The sequence below is a fragment of the Narcine bancroftii genome, chromosome 8 (genome assembly GCF_036971445.1).
Source record: "Narcine bancroftii isolate sNarBan1 chromosome 8, sNarBan1.hap1, whole genome shotgun sequence".
NCBI classification, from domain to species: domain Eukaryota; kingdom Metazoa; phylum Chordata; class Chondrichthyes; order Torpediniformes; family Narcinidae; genus Narcine; species Narcine bancroftii.
Window position 1 is genome coordinate 141,600,636 of NC_091476.1, and position 19,854 is coordinate 141,620,489.

Consider the following 19,854-nt stretch of genomic DNA (forward strand, 5'->3'; position numbering starts at 1 on the left):
CCATTTTGCCCTCGTTGTCAGAATCCTGTCAAAAGTCCAGGGACAGTGGGAGATTCCTGAATACCATCAGTGGAAATTGCTCGAATCAGAGCTCCTTCTTCTTCAAGAGCTGGATGCTTCCAGTTCAGATCAATCTGAATTTTTACCAAGACACAGCCATTGGTGCTGAAATAATGATCAAATGAATTTTTTCAAAAAAGCTTTTCATCTCAGTGAAGCCGTCAGTAATTAACAGGCAACTGTATCAGGGACTGTCAGTGAGCTGTTGGTGATACAAAGCTACCCTGCTCCGGAGCCGACCGAGATAAATGAAGATGACTTACAGACTGAAGATTTCAAACTGCAGGCAATATTTAATTAGGTCAAAGTGTGTGTTAGTTTTGGAAGAAAACGGGAAAGTGAGATTGTGAGAAATTGTTACCTCCCTATGCTATAATGTTTATATTGTTTCTTCATTGAAGTAATTTTTTTTTCCTTCAACGTTCAATTAACTTGTGGCATATTGACTTATGGTCCCATTTATTGATGTAAAGTGGTGTGTCATTGAAAGAAAAGTACTTCTATTTTTCATTTTATCAATTCTAAGCACAGACGAAGCATTGACTAGTGAGATCATGTGCAGACTAGGGAGGCCGAGCGCGGTCTGTTGTGGCCAAGCACGGATGGGCGATGGCTAGCACGGACTAGTGAGGCCAAGCACAGAAGGGCGAGACGGATTGCAAACTGGCGAGGCCATGCGCAAACTAAAGAGGCCAAGCGCAGACAGGTGAGGCCAAGCACGGATGGACGAGGCCAAGCGCAGTCGGGCGAGGCCAAGCACGGATGGACAAGGCCAAGCATGAACTAGTGAGGACAAGCGCAGACTGGTGAGGCCAGGTGCAGACAGGCAAAACCAAGCGTGAATTGGTGAAGCCAAGTATGAACTGGCAAAGCCAAGCACAGACAAGCAAGGCCAAGCACGAACTAAAGAGATCAAGCACAGACTGGCGAGACGAAATGCAAATGAGATGACCACTTTCCCTTGCACCCGCCCACGTGCCGGCCAGCTGGAGCTCCTAGTTTCCAGTCATTTTAATTCCCTTCGTAAGGCTAAATGCAGATCTGAGAAACAGCTCCTCATGTTCTCCCAGTTTATCAGCCATTATTGACTTGGAGAATTAATCATAAAGCTTTGAAGATCAAGTCAAGTCACGTTTATTGTCGTCTGATTGCACAAGTCCAACCCGACGAACATGCATTCTCCAGCCCTCAGTGCAAAAACATGCAGATACACAACCGGACACAGTCAAACAATACATATACAGGACAAGTATTATATCTATAAAAATAAATATTATTTTGTGCAAATGAGAATCTTGGATGGTTAGTGTGAGCAGTTCCTTTGGTCGTTCAGTATCCTTACTGATATTTGATATCAGTTTAAAATTCCTTCCAGGCCACAATCTAACCTCTTCACACTTGAGTAAGTTGGAGAATAATGTTAACTAGTCATTGCTGAATAACTAAACCACAGAATTCATTTGAGCAGTCATAATGAAATTTTGAAAATTAAAACAAACAGTACAAAATGTTTAAAATTGGAAAAAGAAAGAAATATTGGGCATTGTCATCTGTTCATTAATTGGGTAAATTGGCAGATCACAGAGCATTAGAGAATGTTGAAATGTAACGTTCATTATTTTGCAATGTTTGTGTCACGTAAATGTCTCGAGACCACAGCTGGTTTCTGTGTTAAAAATCGTAATGCTTATATACCAACTTGGAGATGTACAAATTGGAATGGTTTAATTGCTTCTGAATTAATTAATTTCACTTTAAATTGACTCAAGCATCACAGCTGCTCGGTTCTGAAGCAAGCTATTAACAAAGCCCTGCCATAGTGCATAATAGGATTCATTCAGACAGCGTGTGATTGGACCAGTTTTAACTAGGTCAGAAGTCGAGCTGAATAGCTTCACTTTGGATCTGAGAGAATGAGTTTTGCTCTTGGGCCACACGCAGAGAATGCTATTGTCATTCGACAGCTGGGAGCTTCTGTGTAGGGAGAGTGGCTGTAGTTGGATCAAACCAAGGAAACGAAGGTGAACAGTGTATGAGCTTGGTGCAGTAATAACACTGGACGTTGCCCGCAAACAGAAATCCATTGACAATGCTGGACTTGCGCACACACTAAATTTGACCTCAGCCGGAACTCCGATGATGCTGGCTTCAATATCCTGAGATTAAAAGCATTTTGAATGCTGTAATGCCTGGAGAGAGTAGATGTGGCAAGGTTGTTTCCCATGGTAGGGGAGTCTCGGACAAGAGGCCACTACTTCAGGATGAGAGAACATCAATTTAAATCGGAAACACAGAAAAATTTCCTTAGCTGGACATTCGTGAATCTTTGGAACTTGGTGCAGCAGGCGGCTGTGCAGGCAGGTTGTTGGGTTTATTTAAGGCAGAGAATGACAGTTATTTGATTAGTCAGGTAATCAAGGGTTACGGGGAGAAAACCGGGGAATGGAGCTGAGTGGGAGGATGGATCAGTTCATGATTAGAATGGCAGAGCAGACTTGATGGGTCAAGGGGCCTACTGCTTCTACAATGTGATTTGTTTGAGATATACAGCATGGTAACAGGCCCTTTTGGCCTAAGAGTCTATGCCGCCTAATTATACCCAATTGACCTACACTCCCATGGTTTTTGAAGGGTGGGAGTAAACCGGAGCCTCCGGGGAAAACCCACACAGACATGGGGAGAATGTACAAACTCCTTATAGACAGCGTGGGGTTTGAATCCCGGTCCCGATCGCTGGCGCTGTAACAGCTGTATTGTACTTACTGCTGTGCTAGCTGTGCCACCGATCTTGTAAAGAGAGGACATTTTTTGTCTGCCATAGGATTTGTGTCTGTCTGAAGGCCGTGGGATCAAATCTCACTACAGATATTAGAATGCAATTTTTAAGAATCTAGGCCATCCTTACAGCTGATTACTCAGGGAGTGATGCACGGTTGTAAATGGCTTTTGGGTGACATGCTAAAGTAACTTCCTCTCCATATGTATATATTGTCTCTTCTAATTTAACTCACTTTCTCTTTATAAGCACCTGTTGGTTGCAGTAAGTAAGAATTTCAATGCTGTGTACATTGTACAATGTGTATGAAAATAAATTTATCATCATAATTCAAACAATGTATACAAATCCCCATAGCAATTAACTTGTTACCACCGTGATTGGCCTTCTATCGCAGCCATTCTCAACCTTTTTCACTAATGGCTCCTCAGGACTGTGCTCAAAGTTTATGAGCACCCTTCTCTGTGAAGCAGGCAAGTTTAGTTGGTTTCTTCCAGACTTCTCTCCTACGGATTACACACAAAAACAAAACAAAGACTATTTTATGATTTTTGGCCTCTGCGGAGGCTGTATGGTGCCCGTTGAGAAAGGCTGGAAAACAACACTTCATTGATTGCAAATTGCTTTGAGGCAAAAAACTGCAATAGAAAAATAAGTGATTGTAATTTCTTTGGTCATGTGCTCTGAGATGAAGATCCCTTGGTGAAGTAGATCTCCAAGAAACATGAAACTCTACTGTCCTTGTCCCATTTCACTTCAAACATCCTTGGACATGAAGGGTAAATTTTTTAAATAGGGATATTTGGATATGAAATTACCTTGTCTTGAGCAAAGTATATTTGGTTTTTCTGTTCAGTTAAAACCAAGGAAAGATTTCTCATCCTGTTTTGTAATAGAATTGTGAAATTTCTTTTGTAAAGCAGAGAGAAAATTTCTTCACAGACCAGACTGTCTGCATAATCCAACACTGCACCACATCCACAGACCAGACTGTCTGTGTAATCCAACACTGCATCACATCCACATACCAGACTGTCTGTGTAATCCAACACTGCACCACATCCACAGACTAAACTGTCTGTGTAATCCAACGCTGCACCACATCCACAGACCAGACTGTCTGTGTAATCCAACGCTGCACCACATCCACAGACCAGACTGTCTGTGTAATCCAACACTGCACCTCATCCACAGACCAGACTGGTTATATGGTTATATGGTTATGGTTATATCTGTGTAATCCAACTCTGCATCACATCCACAGACCAAACTGTCTGTGTAATCCAACGCTGCACCACATCCACAGACTAAACTGTCTGTGTAATCCAATGCTGCACCACATCCACAGACCAGACTGTCTGTGTAATCCAACGCTGCACCACATCCACAGACCAGACTGGTTATATGGTTATATGGTTATGGTTATATCTGTGTAATCCAACTCTGCATCACATCCACAGACCAGACTGTTCTGTGTAATCCAACACTGCATCACATCCACATACCAGACTGTCTGTGTAATCCAACGCTGCACCACATCCACAGACTAAACTGTCTGTGTAATCCAACGCTGCACCACATCCACAGACCAGACTGTCTGTGTAATCCAACGCTGCACCACATCCACAGACCAGACTGGTTATATGGTTATGGTTATATCTGTATAATCCAACACTGCACCACATCCACAGACCAGACTGTTCTGTGTAATCCAACACTGCACCACATCCACAGACCAGACTGTTCTGTGTAATCCAACACTGCACCACATCCACAGACCAGACTGTTCTGTGTAATCCAACAGTGCATCACATCCACGGACCAGACTGTTCTGTGTAATCCAACACTGCACCACATCCACAGACCAGACTGTTCTGTGTAATCCAACACTACATCACATCCACATACCAGACTGTCTGTGTAATCAAACGCAGCACCACATCCACAGACTAAACTGTCTGTGTAATCCAACGCTGCACCACATCCACAGACCAGACTGTTCTGTGTAATCCAACACTGCATCACATCCACAGACCAGACTGTTCTGTGTAATCCAACACTGCATCACATCCACATACCAGACTGTCTGTGTAATCCAACGCTGCACCACATCCACAGACTAAACTGTCTGTGTAATCCAACGCTGCACCACATCCACAGACCAGACTGTCTGTGTAATCCAACGCTGCACCACATCCACAGACCAGACTGGTTATATGGTTATATGGTTATGTTTATATCTGTGTAATCCAACTCTGCACCACATCCACAGACCAGACTGTTCTGTGTAATCCAACACTGTACCTCATCCACAGACCAGACTGTCTGTGTAATCCAACACTGCACCACATCCACAGACCAGACTGTTCTGTGTAATCCAACACTGCACCACATCCACAGACCAGACTGTTCTGTGTAATCCAACACTGCATCACATCCACAGACCAGACTGTTCTGTGTAATCCAACACTGCATCACATCCACAGACCAGACTGTTCTGTGTAATCCAACACTGCACCACATCCACAGACCAGACTGTTCTGTGTAATCCAAAACTGCATCACATCCACATACCAGACTGTCTGTGTAATCCAACACTGCACCACATCCACAGACTAAACTGTCTGTGTAATCCAACGCTGCACCACATCCACAGACCAGACTGTTCTGTGTAATCCAACACTGCATCACATCCACAGACCAGACTGTTCTGTGTAATCCAACACTGCACCACATCCACAGACCAGACTGTTCTGTGTAATCCAACACTGCATCACATCCACATACCAGACTGTCTGTGTAATCCAACGCTGCACCACATCCACAGACTAAACTGTCTGTGTAATCCAACGCTGCACCACATCCACAGACCAGACTGTCTGTGTAATCCAACGCTGCACCACATCACAGACCAGACTGGTTATATGGTTATATGGTTATGGTTATATCTGTGTAATCCAACTCTGCATCACATCCACAGACCAGACTGTTCTGTGTAATCCAACACTGTACCTCATCCACAGACCAGAAAGACTGTATAACTGAACTCCACACCACATACCCACCAAGTTGAATTTCAGACTGAGTGAAGATTATTAGGCAGAGGTAAGACATCATCAAACTGCCTCATCCATTAGACAGTGGACACAGTGAAAGCTCAGTCCCAAAATGCCGACTGCCTATTGCTTTCCATGGATGCTGCTTGACCTGCTGAGTTCTTCCAGCACTTTTCTGTGTGGTAGTGTTCTGTCTTTGAATGCCAACTGGTGGTAGAGCAGAGTGGAGGCCATACTTTCTGCAGTGTAAACCGCATTTGCCCACTGTAAACATGCCTCCTGACAGCTCAGCATTGAGCCTTCCTGCCTTCATCAGTGAAGTGCGCAAACCTGAAATTAAACAGGTGCAATCCATCAGAGAAAATGTTCATGCTTCAGGTTCTCTGCCTGAAGTTCTTTTAAAAAAAAGCTTGCCATTTGAAAATGTTGGATCATTGTAAATTCTATGCTTGAGGTCGAAGGACTGAGATTTGGTTGTGGATGAAAGAATTGGCCATTTGGTTTAGGTAATGGACAGCTGTTGCAAGCTGGTTTAACTGCTCACAAGTGAGTAGGACTCCTCTAGTTCTTCAAAGCTGAGCGTGTGGAGAGGCCAATCCAGAGTTCTGGAACATGGTTATGCACAAAGCCTGCATCCAAAACTCTTTTGCAAAATACTTGATAAGATCAGCTTATAGTATCAGAAAGGGCCAATTACTGATTGTTATATTTTTCTTGGCTTCACTTCAAACAGTTCTTGGTTTGGACAAACAAATTACTTTTGTCATTATGTATAATTTTGAATTGCAAACCGAGATACCAGTGATAATTCAAATTTCCGTGATATCTTTACATTCTCCCAAACTTATCAATTATAAAGAAAATTTACAATAAAACAATTGGCTGCCATAAATTGACGTTTTTAATTTGGGAGCATTACAATTGTGAATCAAAACTTAAAAAAACATTCTGTGGAAGCTGTTGTCAAACACTAATTCAATTGGAATGTTAAGGAAAAACTACTGAGCTTTATGCTCAAATATTTTCTTTATGTTTGCTTCAATCTCAGTGTTATCACCTTGGATGGATTGATTTACACTGAAATAGTGACCAGGCCACTTTGTAATTCTATTGGACCTCAACGGGTCTCAATCCCTGACAGGCCTTTTTATACGCTTGAAATAACAGTTTACCCAAAAACGAAGAATTATTGATAATTTTTTTTATCTTGAGCTCCCTTGCTATTATAAATTCAGTCCCTTATTATTAGATCCAGCAAGTGACTCAACACAGTTTTAATCTTGAATTGTTTGCATCTTTCCCAACAGAGTTTATATTGAAAGCATTGTGGAAATGACTTTGGGTGGGTCCATTTCCTCAATTTCTCAAGGAGATATTTATGGTTAAGCATTGTACAAGAAATATTTTTATTTACAAAAAATAGGATTTAATCTTTTGCATTTTCCTACATAGCTCTTGTCATGATTAAACTTTAAACATAACTCTACTCTGTGCATTGCCCTCTTGTTAGAAAGAACTGCAAAGCTCCAAGTGGTTGCTAACAGAGAGGAGGCTGGAGTTCCTGATGTATTAACTGAGAATTTGGTATTGGTATTTACCAAGGATAAGGACATGTGGGGACCGCTGTTCGGAGATTGATAATTTTAGGGCATGGTGCTGGGTGTTATCACCAGCATTCAGGTGGTTAAGTCCCCAGGACCTAATGGTTATTAAAGGAGAAAAGTGGGGTGGGTACTGGGGCCCCAGTGAGGCGTTTGGAAGGATAACTGGGGATCCAATTGACAAATTTGATTGTTATTTGAAGAAGTGGTGAAGGTGTTTGATGAGGGTCGGATAGCGGATGTTGTTGGATTTTAGGAAGATATTGGTCAAGGGTAGGCTGATCTAGAAGTTATCAATGCACAAGATCGGTGATAATTCCATTGGATTCCGAATTGGTTTGGCTATGGAAGTTAGAGGATGTAATGCTGCCTTCAAATTCTATGTATGTCTTGGTGGCAAAATATGGAGAAGTGTCCTTTGGTTTTGCCAAGTTATAAAATGTGCTTTTTTCACAATGAGCTCCATATCAAACAGTGGCTTCTCCAATCTGACTCTGGCTTCTACATCAATCTGTCTTAGCTGAGCTAAATAAAATATCAATTATTGGCTATTTTTTCATTGGGCTGCCTCACCTCTCACTGGAAAATTGAATTATAAATCCTTCCTCATTTTACACAACTCCCTCCATGCTGATCTCCGCTTGTGCAACTTGTTCTGAGCTTGTACTGCTTCTGTGGCTTTTGATTCTCTTAACACTCGTGTATCATGCACCCAGTTTGCTTCATGTCATGACTGTGACAAAGTTTGCAAATTCTTCTTTTCAACCTTCTGAAACTCTTTCCCTAAACCCTAAGGCTTGTGTAGAGATTGAAGTTTGTCGCTGTCAATGTGGACTTGCTTATGGATTAAGATGATTATTGGGGTATGAAAATTCCCAACTCTGCATCCCTCTGGGGTGGGTGAAGCCCTTCCCTCACCCCGATCCCCCCCTCCCTCTCTCTCACCCCGACCCCTGCCCATTCCCTCTCACCTCTCCTGACCCCTGCCCGTTACCCCTCACACCTACCCTCCCTCCCTCCCTCATTCCGAACTGTCCATAACCTCCTACCTCTCTCCCCTTCACCCCAATCCCTGCCCATTCCTCCCTCAGCCTTACCCTCCCTCCCTCACTCCGACCCTTGAAAGTTCCCCCTCACCTCTACCCCTCCTTCCCTCCCTCACCCCGACTCCTCCACCTCTCACCCTGACCCCTGCCCATTTCCTCTCCCTGACTCCTCCCTGTTATACCTACCCCTCCCTCCCTCATCCCGACCCCTGCCTGTAAGCCTCTCCCCTACCTCTCACCCCTTCACCCCAGCCACTGCCCGTCCCCCTCAGCCCTGCCTTCTCTTGCTCACCTCGACCCCTTCCCCACTCTCCCTGACCCTTCCCTCCCTCACCCTGACCCCTGCCCTTTACCCCCCCACCCCTACTGCAGCCTCTCCCTCACCCCTACTGCAACCCCACCTTTAATGCAGCCCCTCCTCCACCCCTACTGCAGCCCTTTTCTCCCTTATCTCCTCAAAGGTCATTGTTATAATCAACCCTGTTTTTGACTTGGAACTAAGTTTTTTCTAAAACTGGTTGTGAAATGTTCAGGAATAGTCTTTGTATTAAATGTGAATCTTTGATTGTGTTGGATGCTATTCATAGTTCCATTGTGCTGTGTTAACTGTTGTTGTATCAAAGAAATATGATAAAATCAGCTTGTCAATGTGTTTGGGTTCAGCCCATTTCATGTGGTTCATCTGACCCGATGAGGATAAAGGAACAGTAATACTGGAGGAACTCGGTTGGTCTTTACAGCATCTATAGGAAACAAAGATATATTGCTGACGTTTCGGGCCTGAGGTCTCAAGAAGGGCTCAGCATTTCTCACGACGATGCGTCTGTAGCCTATCATGTTTCAAAAGGAACAGTGATGCATTGTCTGGTGCTACATTCTGCTGTAGAAATGGCCATTGTTTGTGTGTTAAACTAATTAATGAGTGAAAGGAAGGAGAGAAGTGTAGGAAAGCAAATAAAAGTAAATACACAATGCTGGAGAAACTCAGTAGACCAAACAGTGTACTTTATATAGCAAAGATAAAGATTCATACCATGCCTACGTTTTGCTCCTACCTTGATGAAGGGCTCAAGCCCAAAACATCGGATACGTACCTTTAGCTTTGCTACATAAAATACATGCGGTAAATTGAATCAGCAAGTTTGCAGATAACACGAACATTGGATATGTTGTGGACAGCGAAGGAAGTTTTCAAAGCTTGCAGTGGGACCTAGACTAGTTTGAAAAATGGACTGACAAATGCAGACCAGTGTGAGGTGTTGCATTTTGGAATGACAAACCAAGAAAGGGCATACACAGTAAATCGTAGGGCACTGAGGAGTGCAGTAGAACAAAAGGACCTGGGAATACAGATACATAATTCTCTGAAAGTGGCGTCACAGGTTGGATAGGGTTGTAAAGAGCTTTTGGCATATTGGCCTTAGTAAATCAAAGTATTGAGTACAGAAGTTGGGATGTCATAGTAAAATTAAAGACATTGGTGAGGGCAAATTTGGAGGATTGTGTGCCGTTTTGGTCACCTAACTACAGGAAAGATATCAATAAGATAGAAAGAGTCTTGAGAAGATTTATTAGGATCTTGTCTGAACTTCAAGGACTGAGTTGCAGGGAAAGGTTAAACAGGTTTATTCCCTGGAGTGAAGAAGAGTGAGGGGAGATTTGATAGAGGTATTTAAAATTATGAGGGGGATAGACAGAGTAAATGTAGATAGGATTTTCCACTGAAGGTAGGTGAGATACAAACCAGAGGACTGGGGTTAAGAGTGAAAGGGGAAAAGGTTAGGGGGAAGATGAGAGGGATCTTCTTCACACAGAGTGGTGCGAGTGTAGAACAAGCTGCCAGCTGAAATAGTGAATGTGGGCTCAATTTTGACATTTAAGAGGAATTTGGTCATGCATGGAGGCCTATGGACTGGATGGAGGTCAGTGGGTCTAGGCAAAAATATGGTTTGGCACAGACTAGAAAGGCTGAAGGGGCCTTTTTTCTATGGTTCCACATAGTGCCTGCCTACATTTTTCTCATACCTTGATGAAGGGCTCAAGCCTGAAATCTTGGTTATATATCTTTATCTTTGCTTTGTAAAATATATTGTCTGACCGACTGAGTTTCTCCAGCATTGGTGTCTGTAGACTTTGTGTTTTATTTCTGCAATTAAAAGCTTTCTCATCTTCTCCTGTCAAGTGAACTTTAAGGCCAGTGTTAAATACAAAAAGATTTTTTAAAAATACTTTATTTTGAAATACAAAAAGATCTTGATGAAGCCTGTTTCGGAGTAGTGTGTTGCATGCTATCAGAATTTGTCCTGGTTTCAGTTGACCTGCCGTGTGCTTGCAATGCTTTGTCTAGGATGGCTCGATATAACCATATAACAATGGCAGCACAGAAACAGGCCCTTCTAGTCCATTCCGAAGACCTTCTCCCATCTAGCCCCAATGACCTTCAACCAACCCATAATCTTCCACACCTCTCTTGTCCATATACCTATCCAACTTTTCCTTAAATATTAAATTGAGCCCACATCTACGATTTTGGCTGGCAGCTCATTCTGCACTTCCACCACCTTCTGAGTGAAGAGATTCCCCCTAATGTTTCCCCTATACTTTTCCCTCTTCATTCTCAGTCCATGTCCTCTGGTTTGAATCTTCCCTGCTCTCAATGGAAGAAGCCTATCCACATTTGCTCTATCTGTCCCCCTCAGAATTTTAAAGACCCCTATCAAATCACCGCTCAATCTTCTATGCCCCAGGGAATAAAGTCCCAGCCTGTTTAACCTTTCCCTGTAACTCAAACCCTGAAACCCAAGTAACATCTTTTCTGCACTCTCTCTATTTTGTTGATATCCTTCCTAAAATTTGGCGACCAAAACTACACACAATATTCCAAATTTGGCCTTACCAATGTCCTATACAAATTCAACATGACATCCCAACTCCTGTTCTCAATACTTTATGAAGGCCAACATACCAAAAGCTTTCTTCACCACCCTATCTACACGTGACTCCACCATTTAAGAATTTTGTACTAGAATTCTTAAATCCTTTTGTTCTATGGCATTCCTCAATTGTCTTCCATTTAACGTGTATGACCTTTGCTGACTGTGCTATTTAAAGGATTCAGAGGCATTGATGAGGGTACAGAAAGGTTTAGAACATCAATTTAGAAATTATAGATGTCTGGTAACAGAGATGCCCTGATTTGAAAGGGGTGGAGACCACTGCTGGACCACTGGAGGAGTTTGATTGGGTTTTGTAGCAATTGATAATCAGGGTTTGTAAGAGTGAATTCATGGAGAACGATGGAGAGAATTATTTACCAGGAGAACAAAGAACTCACGATCACAAGAGAAGATTTAATTTTTTTGTGTTCATTTCAGGATCTGGGTGATATTGGTAACTCGTCATTTTATTATCATCTGATCATACAAGTACAACCAGTGAAACTGCATTCTGCAGTCTTCGGTGCAAAACACGCAGACACACAACTGGACACAACACATATATAGACAAATAATACATATGCAAGACCAAAATTCATATATACAAATAAATAAATAAATAGATAGATACATAGATGTGGTTTTGTAAATATGAGATTCTCAGGTAGTTAGTTGTTCAGCATTCCCACTGCCTGGTGGCGCTGGCTCTGATACTCCAGTATCTCTTCCCCATTGGGAGCAGCTGAAAGATGCTGAGTGCAGGATGGACGGGGGTCCTCAATGATTCTGTGCGCCCTCTTCAGACAACAATCTCGGTAGATCACGTCAATGGTGGGGGGCCACTCTTATTGTCCTGTGGATTGACCTCCCTATCTATTTTTTTGTAGCAACCTTACCTCAGTGTGATGCAGACGGCAAGTATGCTCTCAATAGTCCAGCATTTATTGCCCATCCCTCCAACAGTGAAACTGTGAAATTATTGTATTAGAGAAGTGGAGCTGATATGTTGCTTTATTTTTGTTCCAGGTTTCCTGGTCAGATCAAAAACTCTCTTGGAGCAGTTGATGTGCATGCGGTTGGATATTTGGTAAGGTCAATTTAATTACAGATCTGCTATGGAAACAGTGCTGCTTCCAGAACAATGTATCCTAATGAATGTGATCAGCCTTTGCAAATTTTGGCAGCTCAACTGGTTGAGTCAGAGCTGGCTATTTCTCATTGTCAAAAGAAGGCGGTTGACTTTTAATGCAAAGGTTGTGATGGTGTTTGGCTACTTTGAGCCTTGGTTTGTAAGATTTTCTGCTGGCCTAGATGGAATATAGCCTGTCGGGTGTATCACTGACCTGTTGGACGTGTTCTGCGTCAGCAAGGACGTGGCAAATGTTCCTAACTTGTGTGAAACAGACAACAACATGTCTTGTGATGCCCTGGAGCCCTTTGATGTACCCACTGAATGTGAATGGTAAGAGAATTTATCACTAACTGACATTGAGATTCACATTGCAGTACGGTTAGTCAAGTTTATTGTCATCTGATTGTACAAGTACGCCCGACGAAACAGCGTTCTCCGCTCCTCAGTGAAAAACATGCAGACACACAACCAGACATAACACACGTACAGGCAATCAATACATATGCAGCACAATTATTTAATCTATATGAATAAATAAATAAATATTATTTCATAAATCTGAGAGTCTCAGATGGTTAGTGTGAGCAGTTCCTTTGGTTGTTCAGCGTTCTCACTGCCCGTGGGAAGAAGCTGTTCCTCAGCCTGGTGGTGATGGCTCTGATACTTCTGCATCTCTTCCCCGGCGGGAGCCGCTGAAAGATGCTGTGTGCACGGTGAAAGGGGTCCTCAATGATTTTGCGCACGTTCTTCAAACAACAATCCCGGTCAATCACGTCGATGAAGGGATGGGAGACTCCAGTGATATTCTCTGCCACTTTTATTGTTCTGTGGATTGACCTCCAATCCATTTCTCTGCAGCAACCGTAACACACTGAGGTGCAGCCGGCCAGGACGCTCTTGATAGAGTGCCCTCAATAGGCCACTAACTAAGTGAACTTGATACACTCCACTCTCTCCACCTCAAAGCTGTTGATTTGTAGTGGAGGATGGTTGTTACTGGTCCTCCTCAAGCCCACGATCATCTCCTTCATCTTGTTCACATTGAGATTCAGGTTGTTACTCTCTCACGAGATTTTCCATAGTGGTTAGTGCAACACTATTACAGTGCCAGCGACCCGGGTTCGAATCCGGCGCTGTCTATAACGAGTTTGTACGTTCTCCCTGTGTACTACATGGGATTTCCCCTGGTGCTCCGGTTTCCTTCCACCCTCCAAAATGCACAGGAGTAGGAGGTTAATTTGGGTACAATTGGGCGGCCGAGATTAAATGGCCAGAATTGGCTTTGACTGTGCTGTAAATAAAATTCTAAAATAGTTTTACGTACCTCTGCCCCGAGCCTCTTGAACAGGTCTTTGCTAACTCCAGGTTTTACTTCACAATTTCAACTTGCTTCTTGTCTGCTTGTCTTGTTCAGTCCAGAAATGAGATGGTGTAAAACACTGCTGCCTGATCTTCACTTGCCCAAAATCCCATTCCTTCTCCCTGTTGTCTCACCTTCCTCATTTCTGTAATCATCTGCGGCCCAATAAATCTTCACCGTGTCTGCTCTCCATTAATTCCAAACCCTTGATCGTGTGAATTTAATCGCATTAGCTTTCAGCTGTCTGGCCCCTAAACTCTCAGATTCCCTCAATATATTTGTCTCTTCTCTCCCCCCCCACCCCCCCCCCCCCCACAGCCCCCTTCTTCTTGAAGCCACTGATTAATATCCACCTCTTGGACAAAGTCCTGAAGATGAACTGTCGGCCACTCCATCCATAGATGCTGCTAGACCTAGCAATGTGTTTAGTCCTTTGCTTTGCATTTTTAACTTCAACTACGGTGCCTGCATATTTCAGTGTTTTACAAATTTGTTTAGTTTCCTGTCTGACCAAGCTTTCTGCTGCCTGCCCAATATTTTCTAACATGACTTGGCGCCAGATTTTTTGCGATAATGATCCCATGGGACACCTTGGAGCGCTTTGTATTAAAGATGCTTTGCATGTGGATGCCATTAATAAGTGCTCTGTTCAACTGTGAAGAGCCCTCCTGAGTTCTCAGAGGCAGCGGAGGTACTGAATGTAAAATCTTCCACTTAGATACATAAATACATAGAGAGCGAGAAAGAGAACCAGAGCAAAACAACCAATCCCTTGCCGACACCCTCCCTCTCAATACCATCAAGACCAAGGAGCTGATTGTAGACTTTGGGAAGGGAAAATCAGAGACGTACAATTCAGTGATCATTGAGGGATCAGAGGTGGAGAGGGTGAGCGAATTTTAATTCCTGGGGGTCACTATCTCAGCAGATCTCTCCTGGACCTATCATACTAACACCAGAAGAAAACATGTCAGCGCCTGTACTTGGTCGGAATTCGTATTTATATGCTGTTATTACCCAATTTTACTACTGGGATCATGCTACATTATCCAAGAAAACCAACCATGTAAAATACAACCCAACTCTTTCATGGTTAATCCAGGACCATTGGCCCATTAAATCTGTGCTGACTGCCAAGCTTTAGTATTCAACAAGAGCTACATCTAACATTGACAGTCAATAACTGGTGGAGGCTTGATGTACCTGCCTAAAAGTCTCATTGAAATTGACAAGATAGGTTGGTAGGTTTCCCTTGGCTGCCATGACCTCTCAGGTGAACAGCTCTTTTGGTTGTCCATTCAAAATTCCAGTTGTGAGAGGCAAGAGCATCTCGGGAGTCCTTAGTGGTTGCAGTTTGATCTCTGTTGTAAGCTAATTCTTGAAAATGGACAATCCAGGATTGAGGTATCGAAGTCACCCTTCTCGAACCCTGGTTCCCAACCCCTGATACAATCAGGGGTTAGTGCCTGGAGCCCTTGGGGACACTGAGGCATCCTGGTGTGAAGCCTAAGACACTGAATGCCATGCACAGTCAGACCAGTCATCAGGCAGTTAGTCCAAGGTTGGGGATGAAGAAGGGACAATTTTTCACCATCTCGGGAGCACCTGGTGACATTGTTCACCTTGGAGGATGGGAGGTCACACCTTGCACATCTCTGTTAGAATATTCCAGCCAATGAAGAGTGTATGTGTGTGCACTTGTGAGAGTTTGTGTATGAATGAGAGTGTGCACGTCCGTGCATGTGCAAAGTCCTTCTGAAGGGTTGTCATGGTTATAGAGTTGGAAATGCGACAGGTGATTAATGCACAGCAAGATGAAAGAAGCAGCTATTTCACAATTTCTAGATGTCTCCAAATTATGGCTGTGGGATAGATATTGATCAGAACATTGGTGGAAACTCCTCTCTCTCTCTCTCCAGAATAGTGCAATGGTGTCTTTTGTATCTTCCTGAGAGAGTAATTGTGACTGTGGTTTGAAGTTTCAACCAAAACATGTCATCTCCAATGGACCAATGTGCCCTGAAAGGGGCTCTATGGTTTCAGGTGGAATGTTTACACTCTCGAGTGGAACAGGAATCAGAACTCTTTGACTCAGGGGCCATTGCTATCCATTGAGCCAAAGTGGGTGGTGTTTCTGTGGTGGGTAGGTTGGAGAGAAAACAACATGTTGACACCTTTCTGATATGGGACAAGTTGACAGTTTGATCCCATGAAGCAGCTGTGATGGTTCCCAATTTCTTCATCTGAGTTCCTTTGGCAAATGGTATCGTTCATAATTGGATGGATTTAAAATGCTTTAAAACAGATTTTGGAAATGGCAGCAAAGTGCTTGAGGCAATGCATCATGGACTAAGAATGGAATCATTAACATACATCATACATTAGTGGAGTGCTGTCTTAAAACTGTCAATTGGCAAAATTATTCAAGGCATTTGAAATGTTGGACACGTTTTTTTTTAAAGTGTGCTTTTCATTGGAGATGTAATTTGAGGAAAGCACAGAGATCAGTCAATCAAAATCAAGGGCTAAAATTCAATTACATAAAACTAGGTTTCTCTACACCAGCCATTTTCAAGGTTTTTTTCAGCTATGGCACCCCAGGACTCTTTTCAAAATTTATGGGCCCCCTTCCCTGTGAAACAGTCAAATTTTGGTTTCTTCCATACTTCTCTCTCTCCGTAAACTATATGAAAATATTGATGTTACGCGAGGTGAAAAAAAGTTGAGGCTTTTACTTAAATGTGCTGTGGCCCCCAGGAGGTCCATAAGGCCTCCATTGAGAATGGCTGATCAACAGCACCAGAGCTTTATGTGCTACAGAGTCATATCCCAAAGCACATCCGTGTTCATGTTGCTTAGTCTTCACATGGAGTGAAGACTGGTAGCTGCCCATGAGTTTGGTATTGGGGTGTGGTTAGGAAACGGATAAGGTGTGCAAAGCCTGTGAGTTTTCTACACTTTCTGATGGACAGTGTTCATCTGATGAGTCTGTGGTTTAGAACGGGAGGGCATAGGTTTAAGGTGAGAGGGTGAATATTTAAGAGGGATTAGAGAGGGATTAGAGGGGCAATTTTTCCATCCAGAGGTGATCCGTACCTGGAACGGTCTGCCAGAGGAGACTACAGAAGTGAGTACAATGAAGACATTTGGGCAGATGTATGGATAGAAGGATATAGGTGAATGGGACTTGCCCAGTGTGCTAACTTGTCAACAGGAATGAGTTGGGCCAAAGGGCCTTTTCCGTGCTGTAGATCTCTGATCATCTGTTTGGTGGACTGACTCAGTGTATCGGAAGGGAAAATGAGAATAAAGTGTGCATAAAGCAAATGGGAGACAATGGACTGGTTCCACACACAGTTCCTTGAAGTCAAAGGAATGGTCACACTGGAGAGCAGTGGTCAGCATTTGCTTTGATTTCTGTGCTAGCAGTCCAAAATAAACGTCTCCGACTCAGCAAAAGGTGCTGTGCTCAGCACCAATTTGTTGGCTCATTGATGGGCTGACAAGTGCTGATGTTACCTGGGGCCTTTTTACATCCATGTATTTGGTGCTTTTCATTTGGAGCACTCTGAGCCTGCTCTTGTGCTGTGCCAATGTGCAGAAGCAGGGGTGGTGCGGGGGTTGGAGCCAGAGGGAGTTGGAATGGAGATGTGGTGCTTATTTTACTTAGAAATGCATAATGTTGGAGAAGGTGCAGAGGGCTGCCAGAGATCTCCATCCAAATGGTTACAATTTTCCAAATGCAATTTGAAGTTTATCTCCTAAATGATACGATTGTTCTCTGTCAGCTTGGAATTCAGATTAACAGTTAGACTTCCAACGAACAACAACTCAACATTAATATAAATTGTCTCAGGCCCAAATCAAAAATAGGAGAGATGTGATGTTTATGCACAGGTATATCTTGAAATATGTGCTCCAGACACATTTAAGACATCATGCTGAGTTGGTACAGACCACTCAGCCCATCATTTGTGTGCTAACCTTTTTGGCCATCTCCACTAATCCTAATTTCCTGCACTAGGACTGTATTTTTTTTATACTTTGCCAATTTAAGTGCCTGTCTAAATGTCTCTAAATCACAGTAAGTGTATCTGATTCCATTGCCTCCTTTGGCCATTAGCTCCAGACATCAACCACCCTCTGTGTAAAATTCTTCCAGCTTCATCCAGTCCAAGACCTTCTGATTTGAGAACCATAACTTCTGCAATTATTAAACTCAATCATTAGCTTTCACATTTAATTGTGTTATTTGCTGAACTAATCACTGAACATGTTTTAAATGGTGATAAAGAATTTTAACCACCAGGACCAAATGATGAGAATATTTTGCAGTCTAGGTTATTCTGGAATGCCCTTGATCTCCAGCAGATACCTTTTTCAGCTCCATCACCTTTACACTGGCTGACAGGGGGAAAGTTGGGGAAGCAGTTCCCTGGATGGTTCCTCATTTTCTGAGCCTCAGGATTGCATAGTTGTGTTGTCTCACACTTGCTGTATTGGAGATTCATTACATTTCCTGTCTGCTCTACTCTTAAAATCTTCACAGTTGCTTTTATTTCCTTGTAGTTCACAAATTTACATGCCATTCTGCACGGAGTTCAGGCTAACTCTGTCTCATTTTAGTACATGTGCAATACAAAGATGCAGTACATCTTTTATGTATAGATTTCAGAGAAAATCGCTCTGGTGTCATGGGAGTGAACCCACTCTACAAATGTACCATCTGCCAGCATTTGATTTATATTTTTCTCTGCACCAAGGGCTGACCAAGGGGAACATACACAGGGCTGAGGCCCCCCTTCCCCCTGACCAGATCTGCAGCTGCTCATGACAAGATGCTATCCATTTGTGGAGCTGAGGTTGTGGAGTATTCAGGAGCTCTTATGGACATTTCAAGAGGAATAGAATCTAAGAGCAGGAATATACTCTTACTCTTTGGCTTGGCTTCGCGGACGAAGATTTATGGAGGGGTAAATGTCCACGTCAGCTGCAGGCTCGTTTGTGGCTGACAAGTCCGATGCGGGACAGGCAGACACGGTTGCAGCGGTTGCAGGGGAAAATTGGTGGGTTGGGGTTGGGTGTTGGGTTTTTCCTCCTTTGTCTTTTGTCAGTGAGGTGGGCTCTGCGGTCTTCTTCAAAGGAGGTTGCTGCCCGCCGAAATGTGAGGCGCCAAGATGCATGGTTTTAGGCGATATCAGCCCACTGGCGGTGGTCAATGTGGCAGGCACCAAGAGATTTCTTTAGGCAGTCCTTGTACCTCTTCTTTGGTGAACTTCTGACACGATGGCCAGTGGAGAGCTCGTCATATAACACGATCTTGGGGAGGCGATGGTCCTCCATTCTGGAGATGTGACCTACCCAGCGCAGTTGGATCTTCAACAGCGTGGATTCGATGCTGTCGGCCTCTGCCATCTCGAATACTTCGATGTTAGGGATGAAGTCGCTCCAATGAATGTTGAAGATGGAGCGGAGACAATGCTGGTGGAAGCGTTCTAGGAGCTTGTTGAGGCTTTAAATGGCATTAACGAGACCTCACTTGGAGTATTGTCAGCAGTTTTGGGCTCCTCATTTAAGAAAGCATGTGCTGACCTTGGAGAGAGTTCAGAGAAGGTTCACTTGGATGATTCTGTGAATGAAAGAATTATTAAATGAGGCGTGTTTGATGGAATGAGAGGGGATCTTCTTGAAACTTTTTGAATGTTGAAAGAATGGACAGAGTAGATGTAGAAAGGCTGTTTCCCATGGTGGGAGGATCTAGGACAAGAGGGCACAATTTCAGGACTGAAGGGTGTCCACTTAGAACAGAGACGTGGAGGAACTTCTTCAGCCATAGGTGGGTAAATCTGTGGAATTTGTTGCCACAGGCCATTGTGGAAGCCAGAGA

The 19,854-nt window shown here is 43.3% G+C and overlaps 1 protein-coding gene across 5 annotated transcripts in view; it reads left to right on the forward strand.

Moving 5' to 3' along the window:
• LOC138741282 (proto-oncogene tyrosine-protein kinase Yrk-like) overlaps window positions 1–19,854 on the forward strand; it is a 215,016-nt gene that overhangs the window by 86,067 nt on the left and 109,095 nt on the right. For 2 of the 5 annotated variants that reach the window (XM_069895097.1, XM_069895098.1), the window contains one exon: window positions 12,502–12,562. The exons of 2 other annotated variants lie outside the window; for them this stretch is intronic. The gene's annotated coding sequence lies outside the window, so the exon portion shown is untranslated. Of the gene's footprint in view, window positions 1–8,239; window positions 8,357–12,501; window positions 12,563–19,854 lie in introns of those variants that run through there. One more of the 5 variants, XM_069895099.1, reaches the window with a different exon arrangement.